The sequence below is a fragment of the Bufo gargarizans genome, chromosome 3 (assembly GCF_014858855.1).
Source record: "Bufo gargarizans isolate SCDJY-AF-19 chromosome 3, ASM1485885v1, whole genome shotgun sequence".
Taxonomy (NCBI): Eukaryota; Metazoa; Chordata; class Amphibia; order Anura; family Bufonidae; genus Bufo; species Bufo gargarizans.
The window spans coordinates 593,242,622-593,268,523 of NC_058082.1; the positions used below are offsets into that span (position 1 = coordinate 593,242,622).

The 25,902-nt window shown below is 44.8% G+C and overlaps 1 protein-coding gene across 2 annotated transcripts in view; it reads left to right on the plus strand.

Annotated features, from left to right (window-relative positions):
- The first annotated feature begins 285 nt into the window (after positions 1-285).
- TIAM1 (TIAM Rac1 associated GEF 1) overlaps positions 286-25,902 on the plus strand; it is a 216,092-nt gene continuing 190,475 nt past the window's right edge. The window contains exons 1-2 of one of the 2 annotated variants that reach the window (XM_044284404.1): positions 286-398; positions 16,867-16,904. The gene's annotated coding sequence lies outside the window, so the exon portion shown is untranslated. Of the gene's footprint in view, positions 399-1,050; positions 1,075-16,866; positions 16,905-25,902 lie in introns of those variants that run through there. The other variant, XM_044284405.1, reaches the window with a different exon arrangement.

A 25,902-nucleotide genomic window follows, 5' to 3' on the forward strand; every position in this document is an offset into this window, starting at 1 on the left:
ACTGGGACGTGTGACAAGAAGAGCTTTGTGTGTCTTTCCGTCATTGTTTTAGGGGACTGGGATGGTGGTTGGGAGCACTCCTAGTGACAATGGAGAAGACTAGCCGGTCTCATACTGGTGCTCTGCTCTCATGTATGCCTGGCTTTGTCTGTGCCTTCCCCCCTTCCATCCTGAGTGAAAGCGATACCTGTCCCCGTTCCCCTGGAGGAGAGGGTGGAGAGATATGCCATAGGTTCCCTCATATCTGTTTACACTAGACTGTAAGGAAGTGAGCGGGACACAGGCTGTCTGCATTGTGCAGGCTTCTGCAAGAGCGGGCGGCATCTTGGGGGTCCCGTCTGGTCAGAAGAAGGGTGGTCCTACCGGAAGCCACGGTGCAATGAGGTCCCTGGAGGAAGGTAACGCACGTCCGTGAACCTGTATCACTAACCACTTCCTTGTGCCGAGACTTCCTGTAAGATAAAGTTGGGATATGGGATTATAGAGGCTCACGTGGAGCCTGCAGCCAAAAAGTGCTCTAGAAGTAACGCCGCTTAACCCTTTGTTGTGCTGCAGCAGAGGTTGCCGGGGGCTTCTACCTTTTTGTATGCCATGGGTGCCTTTCTGGTAATGTGAGAAATAGGAATATGCAGTTGCTTCTTTGAGTTGCACCCTGAGGAGGGTAGTTATTTGGCAGCCTTAATGGACTTAAAGGGGTCTTCCGATGTGGAAGGTGAGCTGCCGGCATGATTCTGGCGAATAGACCAGACCCCTGATGACAGTACGGCATTGTATCCCTTGAAGTCAGTCGGTGACCGTGTAATCATGTAGCAGCCTGTTGTCGATTTTATGCATACATTTCCAGAAGGAATAACAGAGGAACGACACTATGCAGAGTTCTAAGAAAATATGTTCCAGACTTGTCGATTTCTGGTAAAATTTCCACTAATGCAGACGTGTCTGGAGAAAGGACAGAACTAGGGACGAGTGAATCGATGGGTCCATCGGAGCGAATTCTCTGTCTACAGACGATTGTCCACCACGCTGGCCGATTTGCATAGACATGACGATCTCGTGCATGCGCCGTTACTGCAAGTAGGTCTACAAGTACAAATCGGCAATTGTGCATGTGCCGGCAAAATTAGTTTAACAGCACATGCAAATTGGTTGATGTAAAATCCTATGCATATCATCCGCGCATGCGCTAGTTTATCAAGGCTGTGTGAAATGTGCGGCCATATTAATCTGCCGTTGGAGGCGGCGTCTAAAGCTGTGAGGAAGCTCCCTCACAAGTGTCAATTCATGTACATCAGGAATGCTCAACCTGCGGCCCTCCAGCCGTTGTAAAACTACAACTCCCAGCATGCCCTGCTGTAGGCTGATAGCTGTAGGCTGTAGGCTGTCTGGGCATGCTGGGAGTTGTAGTTTTGCAACATCTGGACGGCCGCAGGTTGGGCATCCCTGATGTAGATGAATGAAGAACATTAGAAGTAAAATTTCTAAAAGTGCTGCTTATGAGACACATCCTGAAAAAAAGAGAGAAGTTGAGATTTATCCCAGACTCCCTATCCTTACGTTAGGGGCATATTGCTAGGATACGTCCCCATTGTTTGATAGAGGCGGGTCCCAGCTATATCGAGAACGGAGCAGGGAAAGTTTTGGCATCACCAAGTGCTCTCCCCATAGAAGCGAATGGGAGCGCACCGCGTTTGTGCGGCCACCACTCCCATTCACTTCTATGAGGCCGATGGAATTAGCAGAGCCAGTGCTCGGTTATTTTTTACGACCCCCATAGAAATGAATGGAGGGCAGCCTTGCATGCGCAGTGCACCCTCCGGGGCTTTGCCGTCTGCGTTTGAGATAGGTGCGCTTCCCAGAGATGGGACTCGCACCTATCGGACAATGTGGGCATATCCTAGCGTTATGTCCCCATTGTCTCTGATGTGATTACCCCTTTAAGGACCCGACAGCCAGCCTAACTACCTGAAACGGTTGATAAAGGGGAAGAATAGATTACATTTCTCTGTATAGTAAGTGAAGGTCAGATAGACCGGGTTATGTGAAGCAGTTGTCCGTTAGTGATAATTTTCAGTTTTAGGTGTTGACAGCATTCTACTTTTTGTAGCATAACTTTTTATTTTTAAAGGGGTTTCCTGACATTAAATCATAATCATATTTACTGTATAGATTATAAATAACAGCGCACGTTTGCCATTTACATGCTGTTAAAAAAAATAATAAATCAGGTGAGTAATGACATTTATTCACATAGTATTGTGCCACCTTGTGGTCAAAGTGTATAACAGCATGCACATCCATCTTCTGAGCGGAGTGCTGGTGGTCACACATGCTCAGTCGCTCTCCCCACAGCCAGGTCTCCACATAGTGATCTACCGCAGGGCAGCCGATAGAAATAGTTTTCTGCCCTGCTTGTCCGGTTGGAATGGAGACTTTGCCGTAGTATGGCAGTAAAACTGAAAAGTCTCTGCAAGGAAGAAAGAACTGTGATGTCAGCTGCCAGAGAGGGAAGGAGACTGATTCTGTCAAGAGCCCGACCCAAGCAGCACAGATTAGCAGCATCAAGGAGGTGGCACTTGGAGGCGAAAAATGATGACAACCTGTTGAGCTGCACGTGCAGTGGAATAATTTTGATTCTCTTGTAAAAGAGAAAAAAATCTACTGTAATTGGTTTCTTCCTCTTTGTATGTTGCCAAGAAGAGGGGGCGGACGATGGTAACCGAAGGCTATGGGATCTGACTACACCAGTCATGGCATGTTCCATAGACATTTTTATAGAAACACCTGCAGCGTCTCTCCATCCCAGGCCGGTCATGTGCGGGGGAGCAAGTTGTCTTAATCCTTACTTTTGCATTGACATCTGCTGGTGCTGCAGGGGTTAAACACGTGCTCTGCATTGCTAATTAGGATCCACATGTTGACATTGCATGTAATACCTGGGAGATGCCAGTGTCTCTCCGCACATGGGTTATGTAACTGCAGGACGTGCGGTAAATATAGGTTGTGTACTGTGAGCTGCTGTCCTAAGAGGGCCAATTTACAGTGCAAGGTGAGGATGCCGATGAAGGTCTCGCAACAACTGCGCAGGATACGTCTTGGTGTTAATCGGGTAACATTTGAAAGGGGTTATCCCATGGTTAATGTAAAAAATGAAAATCGGACATCATATAGTACATGACAATCTTTCTAACAAAGCTAGAACCGGCCCTGTACCTCACATGGATCCAGAGATCTCCTCATTCATTGCTCCTATTGTTCTGCTACATTTATTTCAAGTTGGCAGCTCAGTGGGTGTGTCCTTTTTCAGGGTGCAGTTTATTTTTTCTGCTGCAGCTCTCTCCCGATCACATCTCAACGGATCAGTTTTTCCATATATTATTTTTTATTTCTATTTCAGTAGTGTTTCCTTTCTGCTTCCGTTCTTCCGCTTAGTTTCCGTTTGTGATCAGTTTTTTGCGGCTCGCAAATGGAAACTGAAGCATACAATAATGTTTAAACAGTAAGTACATAAAAAATTGGGCTGGGCATAAAATTTTCAGTAGATAGTTCGGCAAAAACGGAATGGATACAGAAGACATACGGATGCATTCAGCGTCTTTTGCGGAACCATAGACTTGAATGGAGCCACGGAACGTGATTTGCAGGCAATAATAGGACATGTTATATGTTTTGAACGGAAACGGAAGGCATACGGGGTACCTTCCGCAAAAAACAAAACTGATCTGTGAAATGAATGGTTCCGTATACGGAAGGCAAGAAACGGAGGCCTAACTGTCACAGCTTCTAACAGACAATATGGCTGGTAGCAGTTGATGGATGGATCTGAGCACTTGTGCCCATCTGAGCTAGATCTACCCGGGAATTAACATTTCTAGAGTATCATTCGTCCTTCACCCGGTATTGTTGGTTAGGGTACTTTCACATTAGTGGCTGTTCCGGCGGGTGAACAGCCTGTCGGATCTGTCCTGCCGCTAGCTCACGTGTGCCCCCGGACTGCCGCTCCGTCCCCATTGACTATAATGGGGGCGGAGTTCCGGCGGCAGCATGGTGAGAGGCAGCCGGACTAAAACTACGAAATGCGGTACTTTTAGTCCGGCTGCCTCTCACCGCGCGCTGCCCTGAATGATTATATTGGCCAATGTGGACAAAAGTGTGTGGCTGCAGCGGTGTAGCGATTGATGATCGGGCGATCGCTTGATCACCAGTAATTTAACCATGAGCCTATTTTATGTGTCTGGCCTGGTAGTCGGAGGGTGACTGTCCGTGCTACCAGAGGGGCATTTAAAAGCTGCAGGGCCCCACTCAGAAATCTAGAATGGGCCATGTGCCATTTCTAATACTTCTGTCCTCAGGCACCAGGATCTGGGTACAATCGCTACTTCTTCGCCCTCTGTAGCCCTGCCTCTGATTGCTAACGTTGGGTCGTTTTGGGTTTTTAGGATCAGACCGATTCTCCTGGTTTAGTACACGTCAGTTAAGGAGTCTGTCCTCCTCAAAATTCATTACTTGGTAAGTGTACCACCATCTAGGGTAGCTGCCCTGAATCCTAACCATACCTTTCTTGTGAATGTCCGGTCCCCTAATCCTTTCTCCAATAAGTGCACCGTTGCCCCGCCAGTCACACTGCGCAGCACGTCCCCCTCTTGTTTGACAGTTTCTGGGATTGCAGAGCTGGTAGCGATAAAGCAGGAGAGGCCAGGTGCTCCGAAAGGAACAGCCCCACCCACAGTGCTCCGAAAATGTTATTTGCATGAAAATAGACGTATTTTCAGGATGAGAGTGACTGATTTTGGCAAGAAAGGTATGGTTATGTGTCGGGCCACTTACCCTCTATGATGGTATACTTACTTTGAAACGAGTTTTGGAGGTGACACTCATCGGCTATAATATTTGTTTAGCTATTAATGATTTTTGCAATGTTTATTTTTTGTAAAAAGTGCAGGCTTCGTTTTTTTTTTGTTTTGTTTGTTTTTTTAAACCCCCCCCCCTCTTCCCTTTTTAAAGAGTGTTTTGGCTTTTCAACTGAAAAAATAAAATAATAATAATTTAGAATGTAAAGATTATTTTTTTGCTAGTATAGTGTTACCCGATTGTTAAACATTGTATTTGCCATTGTATACCAATATATTTGGTATATTACATGTCTCCTCTTAGGGTCAGGGATTGTTTGCAAACAATTGCTTGATACGGTCGTGTGCATGAGGCGCAATTCGACATACCTGCAGAATACACTACAGGTCCTTCTAAAAAAATTTGCATATTGTGATAAAGTTCATTATTTTCTGTAATGTACTGATAAACATTAGACGTTCATATATTTTAGATTCATTACACACCAACTGAAGTAGTTCAAGCCTTTTATTGTTTTAATATTGATGATTTTGGCATACAGCTCATGAAAACCCCAAATTCCTATCTAAAAAAATTAGCATATCATGAAAAGGTTCTCTAAACGAGCTATTAACCTAATCATCTGAATCAACTAATTAACTCTAAACACCTGCAAAAGATTCCTGAGGCTTTTAAAAACTCCCAGCCTGGTTCATTACTCAAAACCGCAATCATGGGTAAGACTGCCGACCTGACTGCTGTCCAGAAGGCCATCATTGACACCCTCAAGCAAGAGGGTAAGACACAGAAAGAAACTTCTGAAGGAATAGGCTGTTCCCAGAGTGCTGTATCAAGGCACCTCAGTGGGAAGTCTGTGGGAAGGAAAAAGTGTGGCAGAAAACGCTGCACAACGAGAAGAGGTGACCGGACCCTGAGGAAGATTGTGGAGAAGGACCGATTCCAGACCTTGGGGGACCTGCGGAAGCAGTGGACTGAGTCTGGAGTAGAAACATCCAGAGCCACCGTGTACAGGCGTGTGCAGGAAATGGGCTACAGGTGCCGCATTCCCCAGAGATAGCGGCAGAAGCGCCTGACCTGGGCTACAGAGAAGCAGCACTGGACTGTTGCATGTCATTGGGAAATCAAGGTGCCAGAGTCTGGAGGAAGACTGGGGAGAGGGAAATGCCAAAATGCCTGAAGTCCAGTGTCAAGTCCCCACAGTCAGTGATGGTCTGGGGTGCCATGTCAGCTGCTGGTGTTGGTCCACTGTGTTTTATCAAGGGCAGGGTCAATGCAGCTAGCTATCAGGAGATTTTGGAGCACTTCATGCTTCCATCTGCTGAAAAGCTTTATGGAGATGAAGATTTCCTTTTTCAGCACGACCTGGCACCTGCTCACAGTGCCAAAACCACTGGTAAATGGTTTACTGACCATGGTATTACTGTGCTCAATTGGCCTGCCAACTCTCCTGACCTGAACCCCATAGAGAATCTGTGGGATATTGGGAAGAGAAAGTTGAGAGACGCAAGACCCAACACTCTGGATGAGCTTAAGGCCGCTATCGAAGCATCCTGGGCCTCCATAACACCTCAGCAGTGCCACAGGCTGATTGCCTCCATGCCACGCCGCATTGAAGCAGTCATTTCTGCAAAAGGATTCCCGACCAAGTATTGAGTGCATAACTGAACATAATTATTTGGAAGGTTGACTTTTTTTGTATTAAAAACACTTTTCTTTTATTGGTCGGATGAAATATGCTATTTTTTTTAGATAGGAAATTTGGGTTTTCATGAGCTGTATGCCAAAATCATCAATATTAAAACAATAAAAGGCTTGAACTACTTCAGTTGTGTGTAATGAATCTAAAATATATGAAAGTCTAATGTTTATCAGTACATTACAGAAAATAATGAACTTTATCACAATATGCAAATTTTTTGAGAAGGACCTGTATATGGTTCAAAATGGCAGGATTTTTGTACTAAAGAATTACTGAATCTACGAGGGAAATTAGATCCGTACAGTATGGGTCCATAGATTTTTACGGGTGCAGTGTTACAGTTCTGATTGATCCTTAAAGGGGTTGTGTCACTTCAGCAAATAGCAATTATCATGTAAAGGAAGTTAATACAAGGCACTTACTAATGTATTGTGATTGTCCATATTGCCTCCTTTGCTGGCTGTATTCAGTTTTCCATCACATTATACACTGTTCGTTTCCATGGTTACGACCATCCTGTAATTCATCAGCGATGGCCGTGCTTGCAAAAAGTGTCAGCCTCTTTGGTGGCCGGGACTGTGGGAGCGCGCATAGGCTAGTGCTTTTTTCTATATTGTGCAAGCACGGCCACCACTGCTGGATTGCAGGGTGGTCGTAACTATGGAAAAGAGAAGTGTATAATGTGATGGAAAAATGAATCCAGCCAGCAAAGGGGGCAATATGGACAATCACAATACATTAGTAATTGGCTTGTATTGGCTTTCTCTACATGATAAATGCCATTTGCTGAAGTGATGCAACCCCTTCAATGCAGTCGTGTACATGATCCCTTAAATACACACAAATTAGCAGTATGTGACAGAATGATGATTTTTGTCTTAAACGTATTTACTAGGAGGAGGATAAATGACTGTTCTCCACACTGTTTGCATTTCTGAGAAGCCGTGTGCCATTTCGCAGTCTCAGCAAAAACTTGTGCCGTAATGCAGAGAACTTAAATCGGTGCAGTTTATCAGAATAAAGCCTCATTCACACGTCAGTGTTTGGTCAGTGATTTCCATCAGTGACCGTGAGCCAAAACCAGGATCTGCACCTGTTCTGTGTTTTAGAGCCGCACCTGGTTTTGGCTCATAATCACTGATGGCAATCACTGACCGAACACAGGTGTGAATGAGGCTTAAAGGGGTTATCCGACCCCTGAAATTCCCCCCATATGCCTGGGCCCCTCACACACAATGTACTTACCTTGCTCCACGGCACCCACGTCTCTTCTGAAAACATTCAGTATTGGGTGGGGGAGGCTTCTCTCCCTCGCCGCCTGCCATTGGTGGCCCCCTCCCTGACACTGGATGTTTTCAGGCACAGGGAGAAGTGATGGCGGCCGTGCGGCTTCAGAGGCAACACAGGTGTCGTGGAGCAAGGTAAGTAAGAGGGGCCCGGAATATGGGGGGCTGGGTTGGGGGGGTCATTTTAGGGGTCGGATAACTTTTAAATGCGGTGTGATGATTTAGTTGTAGTTAATTCCCCTACATTTTTAGTGCTGTTCCTCTAATCCTCACCTCCGGTCTATGTTTACATGGCTGCAGCGGTAATTTAGCCACATACCGCACATGACCACTGCAGTCAGTCACTGGCTTCAGCAGCCTTGTACGGTGTGGGTGACCCCCTTTTGAACTGATCTGGAAAAATGAAAACTGCTTTGGACAGGATTTTTTTATTTTTTTTATATTAATTTTGATGGGGCCTAATGCACGTAAAACTTGCTTTCTCCGGCTCTCCTATTGAAAAGAATGGAGTGGTGGCGTGCATTTCTGAGCAGTTCCAGCAGTAGCACCCACCGATCTAATAGTTATCCCCTATCCTGTGATTAGTGTATATTGTTTCTACCCACAATACCCCTTTAAGACTGGTGTTTCATATGCTAGTCTTCAGAAGAGTGCTAGAGTAAGATGCACCAAATGGCACGGGCCCTTTAATAAATGTCACCTCTTCTGCCAGTCGGTGTAATTTACAGCCGCCGTGAGCTGGCGTATATATATGTGCTATAATTTATACCGGTTTAGAGTCCCGCCCACTTCTAAAAAACGGTTGACGTAAAAACCAGCTATTTTACGCCAAACATTTGCCACAAGTTGCATAATAAAAGGGCCCCCGACCCCCAATAACCTGTCATAACACATACCTAATATCTTGGCTGGGATACTATAATGCGATAGGACATCAGATTACTGGACAGAAGCAACACGGAATGCTGGGGGACTTCAGCTCAGAAGCCAGCAGAATTCTTAATTCAGCTCTGTACTGTAGTACACACCGTAAGTCGTCATCAATTTAAGTACAGTAATCAGTAATATTGTGTGTTTGCAAAGTTACTCACCTTTAAAAGGGGTTATCCCATGACGAATATAAATATCTAAATCGGACATCATATAGTACATATCGAATGTCTTTCTAACAAAGCTATAACCAGCCCTGTACCTCACATGGATCTAGAGATCTCGCCACTCATGGCTCTGCTAGATTTATATCAAGCTGACAGCTCAAGGGGAGTGTCTTTTCTGCTGCAGCTAAGGGGGCATGTCTATGGTCTCCCTATCACAGCTCAGGAGGCGTGTCTCAGCTCTCCCTATCACAGCTCAGGAGGCAGTTGAAGGATGAAACTGAGCATGTGCGGCCATGTCAGTGAGCAGGACAAAGAAATGAGTAGCAGGTGGCGCCTAACAGATACATTTTATTGAATAACTTGGTGGCTATGCTAAACTTTGAATTACATGCAATTACAAAAGTATTCAGATCCAGGTGATGGTTTGAAAACTAGAATATTTTTCGTGGGACAACCCCTTTAATTTGGTAAATGAATGGTAATCCACATAGCAGTAGGACTTGCAGTCAATGGTTCCTGCAGATGTGACCAACAGGAGCCAAAGCAGCATGGCTTTCGGAAGAGCACTCTCACCCCAGTAAATCCCTTTAAATATAAGAAGCACTTAATAAATAACAAAATAATGATCACAAAATAAAATATAAAATTAATAAATGTTTACATTCTCCCATCCATGTGTTTTACCTTCTGTTGCTCCTCTGGCCTGGAGCCTTTGCTTTTCCTTCCACCTAGTTGTGTAGATTTATTACCCCCTGCAGCCAGGTCCCCCTCTCCTGTCCGCCTTGATTTTTAAGGACTACAGCATTCCTCTTCCTGTTTGGCTCCATCAGCTGTAATTTTCCTTGTCTGTCTATGGAGCTTTTTGATGTTTTTAGCCCTTGTAATTACGGTTCTTTCACCACCGCTGTTTGCACCTTGGATAAGTGATGTCGGTTATGGCGCTGTCACCTGACAGATTTACCACCCCTCTTTATGGGTTTAATAGATGTTTTTAGTTATGTGAAAGGCTGTCCTTTGGGAACCCAAGCAGACGTGGAAAGTGCTCTAACTGCATCTAATGTTTCTGGTCTTATATATAGGCGCCGCTTCTAGCACCAGGGCAGAAAATCCTATAGATTCCTGGAATATATTTTTTTTTTATCAGAAATCATATTATTTACGCCACATATGCATTGTGTCCTATGCAGACATCTCTGTACATATAGTATTCTGTATGTATGGCGGTGCATTTATAAAAAGTGCAAAAAACATTTTTACTGCCCTATATAAACCCTCTATAATGTAACGCTGGTCTGACCTGATGTAGATTTGTTTTGTAGGTGGTGCCGGTTTCATAAATTATTTTGCAAAGTATTGGGAGAGATTTAATGTTCCAGAATTGGTTAAGATGGTGCCGAAAACTGTCGTACATTATTTGCTCCACATTTCTTAAAGGGGTTGTCCAGGATTTTAGATGGTCTACCAAAATAAATAGGTGGCGGTCCGAGACACTCCACACCCCTGCGGATAAGCTCTTCCATAGTGACGGAACAACACACACCTGTCCACTACAAGGTGGACGGAGCTGTGCAGTTCAGCATGTACAGCACATGTCGGGAGTTCAGAGATGGAGACGGTTCAGGAGCGGAGCGAGACAGCTTTTCCTGTCATCAGATAAATGCGGGCATTTCCTGTCATCAGATGAATTGAATAGTCCATCTGAACATTTATGGGTATGTCATAAATGTCTAATGGGTGTGGGTCCCATCCCTGAGAACCTCTCCACCTTGAATGGAGAGCTAAGCTGCTGTACCCCAGCATGGCTATTACACAGTAGACTGAGACATCTGCTTCCAGTTCCGTCCACTGTTCTGTTTCCGGGACCGATGACTGCTGCAAACAGCTGATCACTGGGGGTGCTGGGTGTCTGACCTCCATCGATCTAATATTGATGACCTATCTGGAGGATAGGTCACCAGTATCTAAAAGGAGGACAAATCCTTTAAAAATTGGTGTTTATGCAGTACTTTATACTTTATTTTTTTCTTGCAAAGAATGTGAATTATTGATTTTTGGCCCCACAGCACATTTCATTAGCATAACAACCTTGAATGTTTTTCGCAATCAAAACATACAAGTGAAAAAACTTTTGGTGTATTAATTGAACACCTGTGATGTTTGATCATCTGGGGAGGGGTGCTGTGGAAGTAATTTAGAGGAGATTACTAAATGCAGAATGCTCGGAGGCAGCCCGTTCAGGGGGAACATTTCTGCAGGGATGGCCAGAGGCGAGGATCCGAAACGTCCGTTATATTTTCAGTTCTTGAAATGGTTTGAGGACTTTTGAGATGAGATGCTGGTTTGTGCTTTTTTTGAACTGTAAGCCAGAAGATATTTTTCTATTTAGTTGTAAAACTCTTAGAATCCTCATTAAACGTAATTGTGTATTCAGCGATGAGTCTCCTACTCTTCTGTGGCCTCTTGATGTCTTCTCACAGCCCACAGGAGTTCTCCATTTACATAGCGTTTCTTGTGTTGTAGAAGATGCTAGACTCTAAGCTGCTTGAGGGCTTTGTGCCTTTCCTTGGATATGCGGGATAACTGTCCTTGCTCGCACCTGTTTTTATGACATTCAAGTAATAATGCCCTACTGTCCTATAGACATGTGCACCATGCTGCCAGCCAAATGTAGATGGTGAAGAATCATGGGACTCTACACTTCGATAAGTAGAGCACAGGGTTGACACAACCATTGACCTTATGAGTTGGAGAGTGTTGATGGCTCCGGGCTCCTTGCTCTCGGCACTTAATAAATCTAGCTATAAACATTAGATAAATATCGGCCAAGCCTGCCGACTGGTCAACCATCTTATGTTTATGGAGGCCTCCTTTCTTTTGATGCCCAGGTGTCAGGGAAGATGAGGGCAATCTGGACTTCGCTTACCTGATCCTTTTGTTCTCCCAAGGGAAGTGGCTACCAGAAGGTTCTGAGAGAATCTCTCTCCTCTCCCAGTTCAGGTGAAATTCCATGCTCAGCCGATTGTACATGTGTATAATGAGGTTGAGGGAGATGGCTGTCGACCAAAAAATGTTTTCGCTGAGAGCTATCTTATGTGTATGACTCCTATTGCTCAGTGTAGATGCAGCATTTAAGGGGTATTTCAGGATCTTGATACTGATGGCCTATCCTTGGGATAGACCATGAGTACCTGATCGGGGTTCCTACACCCCGCATCCCTGCTGATCAGCTGTATCCTTGTAGCTGGTAACAGCAGTGCTGCTCCTGTTGAAGTGAATTGGAGCCATTGTGCAGTTACCAGATCTGCGCAATGAATGGAGCTGTGTAGTTCCGGTGTTGGAGCTAAAAGGACAACATCTGCTCAGAGGGACCCCCGATGATCAGATATAAATCTGCATGCAGAAACCTGGTCGTGTGGCCATACCCGTAGAGGAGCACTACTACCTGCCAGAGGATGGAGCATGATTCATTACTCCAGAGAATGCATTTCTACTCCTCCCCAATGCAGTAGTGGTGCGCTTTGTCACTCCAGCCTACACTTGGCATTGAGCATTGAAATCTTATAAAAGATTGCTTGTCCACAGAAACTCAGTCCCCTGAGGCTCCAGATGAACCGTTCCTGAACTTAAAACGTTAAGGATGGGACATTTTAACATGTTACATGCGTTGGTGGTCTGTGGTCCTATCTATTGATCTTGTGTGTTCACAACTTTTCAGATCCATTGATGTTATGTCTATGTATTGCCTATTTTTAGTTGACAAGGACATCCACCAATGACTAGGCTTTTCATATCACATCTAACCATAATATTAAATCTCCCTTTACTTATATAATACCGAATCACTGTGCAGAGATTGTTACCGATCACACAAGTCCCTGCCCCAATGGAGCGCACATGTCAGACCCACACAGTGGGGTAATTAACCATCGGTATGTTTTTTGGATTAAGTGTGAGGAGACCGGCCAACCGAGAGGAAACCTCGCAAACACAGGGAGAACGTTTCAACTTGCATACTGGCTTGTGATCCATGACAACCTTCAAAGGCGGACTGACCATAGACCCTACAGGGAAATTTCCAAGTGGGCCGATGCCCAGAGGGGCCGCTTGAGCCCTTTTCATGGCCGCCAGCCAGGTATATAACCATCTGAGGTTCCCAGCAGTACTTATGTTCCTGGCCAGCAGCAGCAGGTGCTCCCCTGAACTGCATCGCCATCCTCAGGACAGTGATACAGTTGAATACTGCGGCGGGGGAGGCAGTATTATGTGCTGCATTGTGGTATCTGGTTCTGCAGGGGCTGTATCTTGTGCTGCACTTTGTTATGGCCTCCCCTCCTACTTCTGTTATCCTTGCCTACTTGCGTTGACCTGCTGTTAATTTGAAACTGCCTACAACATGGGGCCACTTTTATTTTTATTTTCATTTTCTCCAGTTTTCAGTCCGCCTCTGACAACCGTGCCACTCATTGAGCCACTATCTACCCATGGCCTAACATGGTCCAGTACACGAGATCCGATAGATTTTTTTTTTTTATATACATTTTTTTGCATGTGAAACCATTGCCAGTGAGATCTGCTTTTTTGATATTTTACAGACTAGTATAACAGCACTTTATACAAATTTTCTTGTCTGTATGTTCCTTTCACGTATAATCTAATCTACAGCGTAGAAGTCCTCAGAGCTAAATGAAGGTGAGGTGCATTGTCTAACAGTTGGCCATGTAATCCTGTCCTTCAAAGACGCCCCTTCTTCTAGAGCAGCTGCTGAGCGCCGGCCTCACGTTCTCATAGGTCTGTCTCTCCCCTGGGAACCTCTTGTCACGTTGTGCATGGCGCTTGCTCTGACTTGTTAAGAACTTCTTCTTTCCTGTTTCCCGGCACCATTCATTTTTAATGTCGTAATCTTGTAACCTGGATCACAACAGCTGTGAAAGCATTTTTCCATTTTGTCTTGTTCAGGAAAAAAAACATCCTGTGAGTGTCGTCACCAGCTAGATTTATTATTTCTCCGGAGCACGGCGCGAGATCTAAAACCTTATTTCTTTTTTTTATTGTCATTTTGTCATCTTGGGGTGGGGAATATTCCACATCTGCCTCTAATTTTACTCTTTGTGAAAGGTAACTCCTAATATAAGAGGGAAGTGGGTTATATAGAAGTTATGGGCTGTGTGTGTATCGGTGCTTGAAGTTCCCAACTCTTGTGCATGGGTCCCCAAAGACTTTTGAGGCCTGTAGCCTAAGGCGGCCCATGCCTGTTGGTTAACGGTCAGCCGAATGTTCGTTTGGGTGGCAGCTACTCCTCTCGCGCCCCTCTCATATGCATGTCATCTCTGCTCAGGAACGGGAAGGTAGATGCATAACATGTGTGCAGCTTCTGCATATTGCCAGTAATGTGGCTTAGTGGTCACCATTAGGGATGCGTGAACTTCTGTTTTTAGAAGTTCACGTGCGGGCTACCGCCCAGTTGTGTTATGAATCCTGTGACCACGGACCATAACACAATTCTGCGGTAACCTGAACTTTGCAGCACTTGGGTCCTTGGTTGGAATCCACCTTCTGCATGGAGCCTGTATGTTTTCCCCCTATGTCTGTGAGGATTTCCTCTGGGTACTCGTGTCCTTCTACACTCCCAAAAATATAGATAGGTTAATACTGAATTTAGGTTGTGATCTCTGATTGGGACAAGGACTGACGTGAGTAAGGACTGTCTCTGTACAGCGCAGCAGATTATTTTGGCGATATATAAATGACAAAAACTGGTGCATGAGGGGCTCCGATATGTTCTTGACTGGAAGATATTGGCAAAGTTCTCAGCTTTTAACATCAGCCTGAGGAATTAGCTAGTATTGTCAGTTGCGTATCATTTTGGTGCATTTTTTTCAGTCAATTCCGATATATATCTATCTCTATCTCGCTTCAAACTATGGCTGCAGCTTTCTCTATCTCTATCTCGCTTCAAACTATGGCTGCAGCTTTCTCTATCTCGCTTCAAACTATGGCTGCAGCTTTCTCTATCTCGCTTCAAACTATGGCTGCAGCTTTCTCTATCTCTATCTCGCTTCAAACTATGGCTGCAGCTTTCTCTATCTCTATCTCGCTTCAAACTATGGCTGCAGCTTTCTCTATCTCTATCTCTATCTCGCTTCAAACTATGGCTGCAGCTTTCTCTATCTCTATCTCTATCTCTATCTCGCTTCAAACTATGGCTGCAGCTTTCTCTATCTCTATCTCTATCTCTATCTCGCTTCAAACTATGGCTGCAGCTTTCTCTATCTCTATCTCTATCTCTATCTCTATCTCGCTTCAAACTATGGCTGCAGCTTTCTGTATCTCTATCTCTATCTCTATCTCGCTTCAAACTATGGCTGCAGCTTTCTCTATCTCTATCTCTATCTCTATCTCGCTTCAAACTATGGCTGCAGCTTTCTCTATCTCTATCTCTATCTCTATCTCGCTTCAAACTATGGCTGCAGCTTTCTGTATCTGTAAACCTTTTTTGCATATTGAGTAATCAGTTTTTTAAATATTTTTTTTAACCCTACTGATCGAGGCAAACTACCCTGGTAGAAGTGATTTTGCTGATTTAAAATATCTATCTTGTGAAAATCGGATGTGGCGTTCCCAAGAAAATAGGCTTTTATTTACACAAATGGGGGCTTCCGTGCGCTGTGGGGCGGGGTCTGTCCACTCAGAGCTCCTCGAACGTCCAGTGCTAGCCACACCCCTCAGTGCACTGAAGGCCTCACATGCCTAAGGAATTTTTTATTTATTTTTTCCTTGGGGACTGCACAACTGATTTTCAAGGACGGGTATAGTTTTAATCAGCAGGATCAGTCCTTCCAGGCAGTATGCCTGGTTTAATGGGGTTAATCCTGCTGACAGGTGCTATGTACATCTTTGGGGGCAATTTTTTATTATTATTTTTATTGTTGCATTGTATTCATTTTGAACTAAAAATCATTATTTAAGTTGGTCTTTATTAAAAATATGAAGCCCTTTTTTGCTCTAGTAGCACCCTGTGAATTTTCTGTCTTTTCCATCAGACCAACAGCAGACGGGCTCCTTATTTCTGCTCTCTGACATTATAAACACTCATTAAAGCTCAGTTCTCATCTTACTGAATGTGGCTTAAATAAGTGTGGCTTAAATAAGTGTTTATGACCTCTTAGTAATTTTGAGATAAGGTTTTTTTTAGATGACCGGCACAAAGTGAAAGTAGGATGCACACAGCTAGAAAAACAGTTAATCCTTTGACACAACTGCTCAATATTTTTAATAAAGACCAATTGAAATATTTTTATTTATTTATTTTTGCCCAAAATGTGTAAAATGCAATCATAAACAAAAATTTCCCCTGAAGGTGTACATGGCATTTAAAAGGGTTATCCAACCCCTATAATGACCCTCCTTTCCCCAGTCCCTGGACACCTCATATAAGTTATACTTGCCTCGCTCTCCGACACCCACTTTGCTCCTTACCCCTGCATGGCTGCCACTGCATCTCCCTGTGGCTGATCAAAACATCCAGTGATTGGGGAATAGGGGGCGCGATGGGGATGAACATTGGGGCTACCCCCTGCCCTGGTTACTGGATGTTTTGATCCGTGCGATGGGGAGATGCGGCGGGCATCAGGAGCGACACAAGTGACGGGGAGCGGGGTAAGTATAACCTATATCGGGTGCCCAGGCATTTGGGGGGGGGGGGGGGGAGGGAGAAATTCACTCTTAAGTGAGACTACTCCTTTAAGAACCATTGGCTTTTTTGGAATAATGTAGTAAATTTATTGATGCAAATCTATTGGTCGTTGATAACTGGGTTGACAACAGACATAGACCCATTTGTTAGAGCACTGCTGTAATATAGATTTGTATCTTCTAAGTCAGGCAACAAAATTTTCCCCTGCATCTGAAATATTAATTTAGTCTTGTCTTTTTTTAGATCCTATATGCTGCACTGTGCCTGGAATCCATGGACCTGTGAGTATAAAAACAGACTTTAATAATTTATGTGTATAAATATATGCTTGAAGAGTTTTAAAATATTCATAATATCGCTAAATATAAAGTAGATGGACTAATGGGACAATGTGATTAATGTGTACCTGCCAAATAGGTTTTCTATTAATCAGTAGCACAGTAAGCCTTCTCAGTCGCCCAAAAATCCATCTAGTGTAACACTGTCCATGATGGACCGGAAGTGAGGGAGGAGGGGGATGCAGCTGCAGCTTCTTACTCAGTACTTCAGTGAATCAGCAGGAGAAAGGAGGAGCCACAGACAGGGCCATCTGATTGGCTCTTAGAGAACACTAGAAAGAGACTGCCCACTCAACATGTAAATGTACTTTTCCAGAATTTGGCAGAGGAAAGGATCGGTTAACTTTCATTCATTGTCTGTCCAGTACCTGACCTGCCTTCCCGTCATACCAAATCTTAGTAGGTAGGAACCCCAAATTTTTTAAATCTAGAGATTGGGTTTGGATTATTTGTATTGACTGGTGCTATGTAACAGTTCTGTGCCGGAATGGAAGCAGCTCTGCGCAGAGAAATAGTAAATAGGGGTCCTGGCTACGTCATTTTAATGACAGGTGAAAGGTCCCAGCAGTCAGTGTACCACCAGTCATTAAAGAGGTTGTCTATTGCTATGATATAGGGTAGGTCATCAACATCAGATTGGTCTGACTCCTGGAACCCACCGCCGATCAGCTGTTTGAAGAAGTTGCAGCGCTCATGCAAGAGTGGTGTCCTCATCACGTCTTATCAAGGCGACATAACTACAAATCTGATTTAAAAGCCCCTTTTAAATAGTCTATCAGTTTTCACTATGCAATTTAGCATGGTCTTCACTGCAGACAAAGAGGCTTGCCAATAACCAAGTGCTGACGGGACTTGGTATGGACCGGAGTAGGACCAACATTAATTTTGTGGAACTTTAATTATTAGGAGTAGTGTGAATATGAACTTTTATTCAGTCAGATTCACATCCTGCGAGTGCACTGCACATAGAACCTTACTGTGAAGTGCTCTGCATTGAACTCCTTTACAGCGCCTCCCCTCTGCTCTGAGTGACGGCTACAGCATCCAACCAGGAGACCGCTACAGCTGTCACTCAGAGGGCAGGGGCTGTGAAGGGGCTCAATGCAGAGAGCACTTCATAGTGGAGCTCCGCTTCCTGGCTATTTGCAGGCTCAGTATCTGGCAGAATAAAAGTTCATATTCACACTACTACTAATAATTAAAGCTCCTCAAAGGTATGTGTGTCCTGCTCTCCCCAGCCCCTACCTAGTATTGTCAGCAGTCTGACTCCCAGCACCCTGCCTGTCAGTTGTTTGAAGAAGCTCCTTCCTAGGTCAGTAACATCATGTTCATTTTTCACGTGGCCAAGTGAATGGCTCTGAGCTGCAGTACCAGGCACGGCCACTGTTTAAAGGACGGGGCTGTGCTTGGAAAGCTTTGAGGCCTTTGCCTTTCACCACAGCCTCTTCAAACAGATGGCAGGGGCGGACTGGGAACTTAAAGTGGCCGTGGGAAAAAAAAAAACCCTGGTCAAGTGGCCCCATGTTGTGTAGGTGTGTCCAAATTGACAGAAGGCGGGGAAATGCACATAAATGGAGTCAGCATTACCATAGTGCAAAATACCATCCATGCAGAACCTCCTCCTACTCCTCTATATATGGAGCAGAGTACTTAGGAGGCGACATCAGTTGAATTCATTAGGGTATGTGTGGTTAGTGGCCGAGCTCATTATGTACTTGGCCAGTGGCAGAGAGGAGGACTTGGGTGGCCCCCTCGGCAGATTTCCCTGTAGCGTCTATGGCCAATCCGCCCCTGAGCAGGGGTGCTGAGTATCAGGCCTCCTCTGATCTCATATTGATGACCTTCATGAGCATAGGTCATCCATATCAGATTCTCTAAAAAACCCTTTCAGTTGCAACATTATATACAGTGCATAAAAATAACATTAAAGGGGTTTTCCAAGACTAATACTTACGACTTATCCTCAGGATAGGTTATCGGTATCTGATCTTTGGGGGTCTGATATCTGGGACCCCCGCCGATCGGTTGTTTGAGCTCTTGTGAGTACTGGGGGCTTCTTGAAGCTTATCAAGCACAGCGCCGTACATTGTATAGTGGTTGTGCTTGGTATCGCAGCTCAGCCCCATTCACTTCAATGGAGCGGAGCTGCGCCTAGGCCACGTGACCGATAAACATGACGTCACTGGCCTGGGGAAAGCTGCGAGAAGCCGTGGCGCTAATGCGAGGAACACTGCCTTCTCAAACAACTGATCGGCGGGTGTCGAACCCCCATCCGACCTCATAGGTAATTAGTAGGGGTGAGCGAATAGACTGCGCATGCTTCAGCCGAAGTCAATTTGTATAAAACTTCGTTGTAATACTGTACAGAGCGGGAGCTCCATACAGTATTAGAATGTATTGGCTCCGATGAGCCGAAGTTATTACTTTGCGAAGTCTCGCAAGACTTCGTGTAATAACTTTGTGAATTAATTATTATTAATTATGGAGCTCCCGCTCTGTACAGTATTACAAGAAAGTTTTATGCGAATCGACTTCGGATGAAGCATCTGAAGTCTATTTGCACATCCCTAGTCATTGGTATTAAAGTCTCGGAAAGCCCTTTAAATTATTATAAGAGTCCTGCGAGACCTATGGTTTGTGAGCGGCATTGATCGTGTGCACGGGAGCGCACCGTATCATAGGTTATTATGACTATGTGCGCGTCGGGCCGCCCGTCAGACTCCTGTACTGCACTAATATAGGCTGTATATTCCAGATCTAGGCATTGAATTTGACCATAATAAGTGTTACATTTTATTTTAATTTTTAAATGGTCAGTAGAAATTAAAGGACAATGGGGGCATATCGCTAGGATATGCCTCCATTGTCTCACCGCTGGGACCCGCCCCTATATCGAGAACAGAGCCCCGCAAGGTGGTAGCTGGAGGACTCCGGTCCGGCCACCACCAAGCTGGCTCCCCATAGAAGTGACTGGGAGCATACCGCGCATGCACAGCGGTCCTCAATTCACTTTCCATGGGGCTGTTAAAAATAGCCGGGTGCTGGCTTGGCTATTTCAGTCGGCCTCATAGAAATAAATGGGAGCAGGGGCCGCACATGCGCGGTATGCTCCTATTCACTTCTATGGGGAGCCAGCTTGGTGGTGGTCGGACCGAAGTCCTCCGGCCCCACCTTGCGGGGCTCCGTTCTCGATATAGGGGCGGGTCCCAGCGGTGATATGCCCCCGTTGTCCATGATGAGACAACCCCTTTAATCCGAGGAAGTTTTGTAGCATATTAGTAACGCCTGGATTTGTTTGGGGTGATGCTTCGTGCAGCTTTTATACACACAGACAGTCATCAAACAAAGCGATAAATTACACGGTGGAGCTGACTTCGTAATTGCAGAGGTTACAGCAAATGATTAAAGGGAATTATTCTTTTGTAACTTGATATTTAGTACGGTAAATATTGGGAGATGAGTGTAAAGTATTCATGTTCGGGGCCATCTGTAGCGGGATCGGGCATACAGCAGTCGGGTGTCTCACCCGTCTCCATCCGAAGAGATCACGTGGCTTTGTCTTGTGAACACCGTGATTGTGCCATCATGTTTACCAGCAGGCAGGGGGGAAGCCATAGGGGAAGCAGCTGCTTTGGGGCCCAAACTCAGAAGGGGCCCACCCAGGACTAAAAAAGATTCTGTTAGGGCAGTATTATACAGTGACATGACATACAGTATAAACCTGTAGGAAACAGATGGAGCGGCTTCCGGGCCTGGTCTGAGAGCGCCATCTTGAGTAGCCATAGGAGAGGGGGTTGCGAAGAAATTTATGGGGGGGTGTTCAAAAATTTGCTGTGGGGCCCATTCATTTCTAGTTATGCCGCTGTGTACATTTGGAGCAGGAGTAATCAACCTTCGGCACTCCAGCTGTTGTGAAACTACTACTCCCATCATGCTCCATTTGCTTCTATGGGAGTTCTGAGAATAGCCAAGCAAGTGTGCACGCTGGGGGTCGTAGTTTCCCCACACCCGGAGTGCCGAAGGTTGCTGATCCCTGATTTTATACGTGTTGTCTAGCATCGCTCCACCTTTGTTTTTTGTTTTTTTTGTGCTTTTATTTTTGTGAAATAACGGATCAGAACAGTGTTCCAATGGGGCAGATGTGAACCGGACCCTGAGGCCGCCCATAAACATGATAGAGCTGCCGGCCAACTGCTATCACCCCCAACCCCATCATGCCCATGCCGGTCTCTCCGAAATTGGCATATTCATCCCACAAACGTGTAATGCATATGGCAAGCTTTAGCTAGATGGCAGTCATGAAACAGATGGCAGCTTTCTTCCAGAAGCAGCACCACACTTGTCTACAGGTTGTGTGCGGTATTGCAGTTCAGCCCCATTTACTTCCGTCAGCTAAGCTGCAGTACCAGTCACAGCCCATGGACAGGTTTGGTGGTGTTTTTTGGAAGAAAGCAGCCATATTTTTCTAACCCTGGAGGCCTTTTTTTTTTTTTATAATGGTCGTACTATTGAAAGGGTTAAAGTGTTGAGCCAGAAAGCACCACGCAGAGTACTGTACAGCTATCCTTCCCGTTCTGTTACACAGCGTTTGTGTTCGGTACATCTGCTGCCCACTCAGTCTTATGTTCCTGTCGCCTTTAACCCAGATGTATAATTTGTCTTCTGGCGTTTAGGATTTTATTATGTTTTTTTATTTTTATTTTTTCACTATTATAGAAAACATCAATTACTTTTTATTTTTTTATTTTAGTTTTTTTTTCTCTTTTGTAATATTTCCATTGTCAGCCCTGCTTCAGTTTGCGATACATAATATCATACAATTTCCGCACAGTTCAGGGGTGTGCACCCCCCCCCCCCCCGCTTACAGCATTGTGCCGGGATGAATCGGGAGCGCAGGGTTGTTGCGGTTATGTAACTGACATATGATGCTTCAGTTAAATCTTAGCAGGATGCATGGATTATGTAAATGCCATAGTGTTTTTCCCTATAGCGTGCGTTACAACTGTAGAAATCCATAGCCCTTCTGTACTGCATGAATAGGCGGCATTATAATGGAGCAGTTCTGCCCGGAATTCACACTTCAGGAATTTTAAAGGTAAAATTCCACTTTTAAAACTGAGTCACGTAGTTTGGAGCCTCTAAGCCACCAGCGTTCTTTGACTCAGCTGGGGTTTAGGGTCCCAAACCTGCCCATACCAAACCCATCCGTCCCTATAAAAGAAAGTGAGTGAAGTTCAGACATACTGGGAGAAGAGTCCAGGACTCTTTTTTTTTTTTTTCTATAGACATTGAGCACTTGTGCAGTGCCCTGATGAAGCTGAGGGGGGTACACTTTGTTTTCACTGCACATGTTTCACTGTACATGGTATAACATCCTTGGCATCATAGATGATGTGTGCATGCTCCCAGTATTTGGGGGTTACTATCTCTCCTTGGGGACAGTGCCTTAGTCAGCATCAGGAGACTTATAGGCCATACATGCTCCTCTGCAATTCTGGGAAGAAAGGGATGCAAATGAGCTGTTAACAAGATGTAAGGCAGCTATCCTAAAAGTCAGTGTTCAACCCTTTGAATAGTCCTTGAGACATGACTTTGATATTAAATAAGCCAGCATCTCATCTGCAGACAGCTGTTTCGGGGTGATTGCCCCTCCTCAGTGCAGAGCAGAGACTACTGGCTTAACTGGGTGAGAGGCCCAGGTCAGGATTTGGGTGATACTATGTTTCCTTGGGGAGAGAGCGCCTTAGCAGCTGTCTGCAGATGAGATGCTGGCTTTTTTAATATCCAAGTCATGTCTCAAGCCCTACTTTAAAGGGTTGAACATTGACTTCTAGGATAGCTGCATTACATCTGGTGGCATCAGAGGCAGAGCTTTTTAAGAGCTTATTTGCATCCCTTTCTTCACATACTTCCAGTATCACTGTAGAAGAGTCCTGGACTCTCTTCCCAGTAAGTTTGCATTTCCTTTGCGTGGACAAATGGATTTCATGTGTGATGTGTGTTCACTGTATGAATCTACAGGGTTAAATAAAAAAATTAAACCATTCCCTTACTTGCGCTGTACTGATTAAGTCACATGAATATTTCTTCTCTGTTCACATCCAAAGCTAAATTGAGCATTTAGTTTGGTTTCTCTTACTAGAGAGCAGAGGTGATTGTGACAGGCGGTGTTTTATCTAATAGCCCTGGACAGAACATCCTGGAGACTACTTTGTAGGGTGCATGGTGGCTCAGTGGTTAGGATTATTGTCTTGCATCTCTCTGGTGTGGAGATCAAAACCTACCAAGCGCATCATCACCTGAGTTTATATGTTCACTCCATGTTTGTTTCGTTTAGGCCTCCTTCACACGTGTGTCGCGTGTGAGGGCCAGACAAGATTCGGGTGCGTTGCGGGAAACTGCGTGATTTTTCCGTGCGAGTGCAAAGCATTTTGCACTGGGGTTTGGGAGATTTTATTATTTTCCCTTATAACATGGTTATAAGGGAAAATAATAGCATTCTTAATACAGAATGCTAAGTAAAATGTCCATTGAGGGGTTAAAAATAATTTTAACTCTCCCCATCCACTTGGTTGCGTAGCGGATCTCCTCTTCTTTCTACTTTCTACAGGACCTGGCTAAAGGACATTTGATGACGTCACTGCGCCCATCACATGGTCCATCACCATGGTGATGGACCATATGATGAGCGCAGTGACATCAAAGGTCCTTTAGTCAGGTCCTGTAGAAAAAGTAGATCCGCTACGCGACCAAGTGGATGGGGTGAGTTAAATTTGTTATTTTTAACCCCTCAATGGACATTTTACTAAGCAGTCTATAATAATAAAGATCGGGTCCCCATCCCGATCACCTCCTAGCAACCATGTGTGAAAATCGCACCACATCCGCACTTGCTTGCGGATGCTTGCGATTTTCACGCAGCCCCATTCACTTCTATGGGGCCTGCGTTGCATGAAAAACGCAGAATATATAGAGCTTGCTGCGATTTTCACACAACTCATAAGTGATGCGTGAAAATCACCGCTCGTGCACACCCCCATTTAAGTGAATGGGTCCGGATTCAGTGCGGGTGCAATGTGTTCACCTCACGCATCGCACCCACGCGGAATACTCGCCCGTGTGAAAGGGGCCTTGGTCCCCATTTCCTACCACACTCCAGAAACATAAAGGAGTGGGACTCCAGCAGCACAAAGTATTTCAGCTCAGGTTTTTTAGGATCTTGGAGGCTGAGACAATGCAAGATTTTGTTAGGGCAACGTCCTGATCTGAGGAGGTTACAGGGCAAGGAAAGGAGCTGGATGTTGCGGAAGCGCAAAGTAGGGATATGATCGAGGAGGATTATCTGGCGTGGAATGATGTCCTTTACCATGAACTGAAGTTCAGGGACCTGATGGCAGTATTCCGAGGAACAGTGAGAGACTGAATAATTATCTAGAGCCGTCCCAGACAGATGAGCAAGTCGTCTTTCGCCGAGTAATCACTACGACTATTAAGTGTCTGTGTACCGTAAATAATAATGTGATTCAGTGAGCCACCCAAGTGCCTAAATAGTGTGCGATTTCTTTGCCCCTTTCACATTGCTTATGTCAGGGGTAGGTAACCTCCGGCACTCCAGCTGTTGGGAAACTACAACTCCCAGCATGCATACTTGCTCTGCTCTTCTCAGGGAATTGTAGTTTCACAACAGCAGGATTGCTGAAGATTTCTGATAAGGCCAATGTAAGGTAATGGGCGTGGGGGTAAGACCGCTCCTTTATTTGCTCTTTACATTGAAATCTATTGGAAATATTTTCACACCATTAGACGCCTTTATCTCAGATTCTTTAAAAATACCGCAGCATGCTACAATATTTCATCTGGTAAAGTGCTCCTTACGTCTGGTATTTTCATTGTTGTGCTTCCCTAATGGAAGCTCTGAAACCAAAGTGCATATGTGAACAGGACGTTATTTCCATTTTTAGTGTGGAAATTGACCTGCTGTGTGGATTTTTTAATTAGCAGCATGTCAATTGTTTCTTCTGATTTTTTTAGTGTGGATTTTACCACACTTTGTAGTGCAAAGGGTGAGATCGGGGCAGATCCGCAACAAAATCTACAAGGGCAAGCGAGTTTTCCATCCCGGATGCTAGGCATGTAGTGAATGCGTAGCATCCCGACTGAATCCGGACCCATTTGTTTCAATGGGTCTGTGCGTTTCTCGCACCTAATCTTTGCGTTCAGGAAAGATCGCAGCATATTGTGTGTTTTTCACGCAGCCCTGTCTCCATAGAAGTGAATGGGGCTTGTGTGAAAAACAGGAGACATGCAGATTCTAAAGTTTTTTTGTTCACACGCATGAAAAACGCATGCAAAAAAACGCATCTCAGTACAATCCAGACAGAAAAAACAGACACTGAACACATTCGCAGTAAAAACTGATTGTACTTGCGTGCAAAACCATCAGTTTTTTTTTCCTGATCAGATACTGACACAATCCGTATCGCTCATGTGAAAAAGGCCTAAAAGATTAGTGCAAAAAAGCACGAAAATCCGCTCAGAAATTCTGTTTGTAAACCCACACCCACAAGGTTACTTGGCTAGTCTGAGCTTGCTTTTAATTAGGGCTCATGCACGCAACCGTATGTATTTTGCGGTCCGCCAAAAATATGGATGATGTCCTTGTGCATTCCTTATTTTGTGGAACAGAACAGCTGGCCCCTAATATAACAGTCCTACCCTTGTCCATAATGTGGACAATAATAGGACATGTTCTATTTTTTTTTTTTCGCGGACCCATTGAAATGAATGATTCCGCATACGGTCAGCATAAAAAAAGAAAAGAAAATGCGTTTGTGTGCATGAGCCCTTAGTGTCCTTATGAGACCTGTTAAAGGAAATGATTACGGATAAAGTGGTCCTAGGTTGTGTACAGTGATGGCCTGTTCGCAGTGTTCGCCTGCGA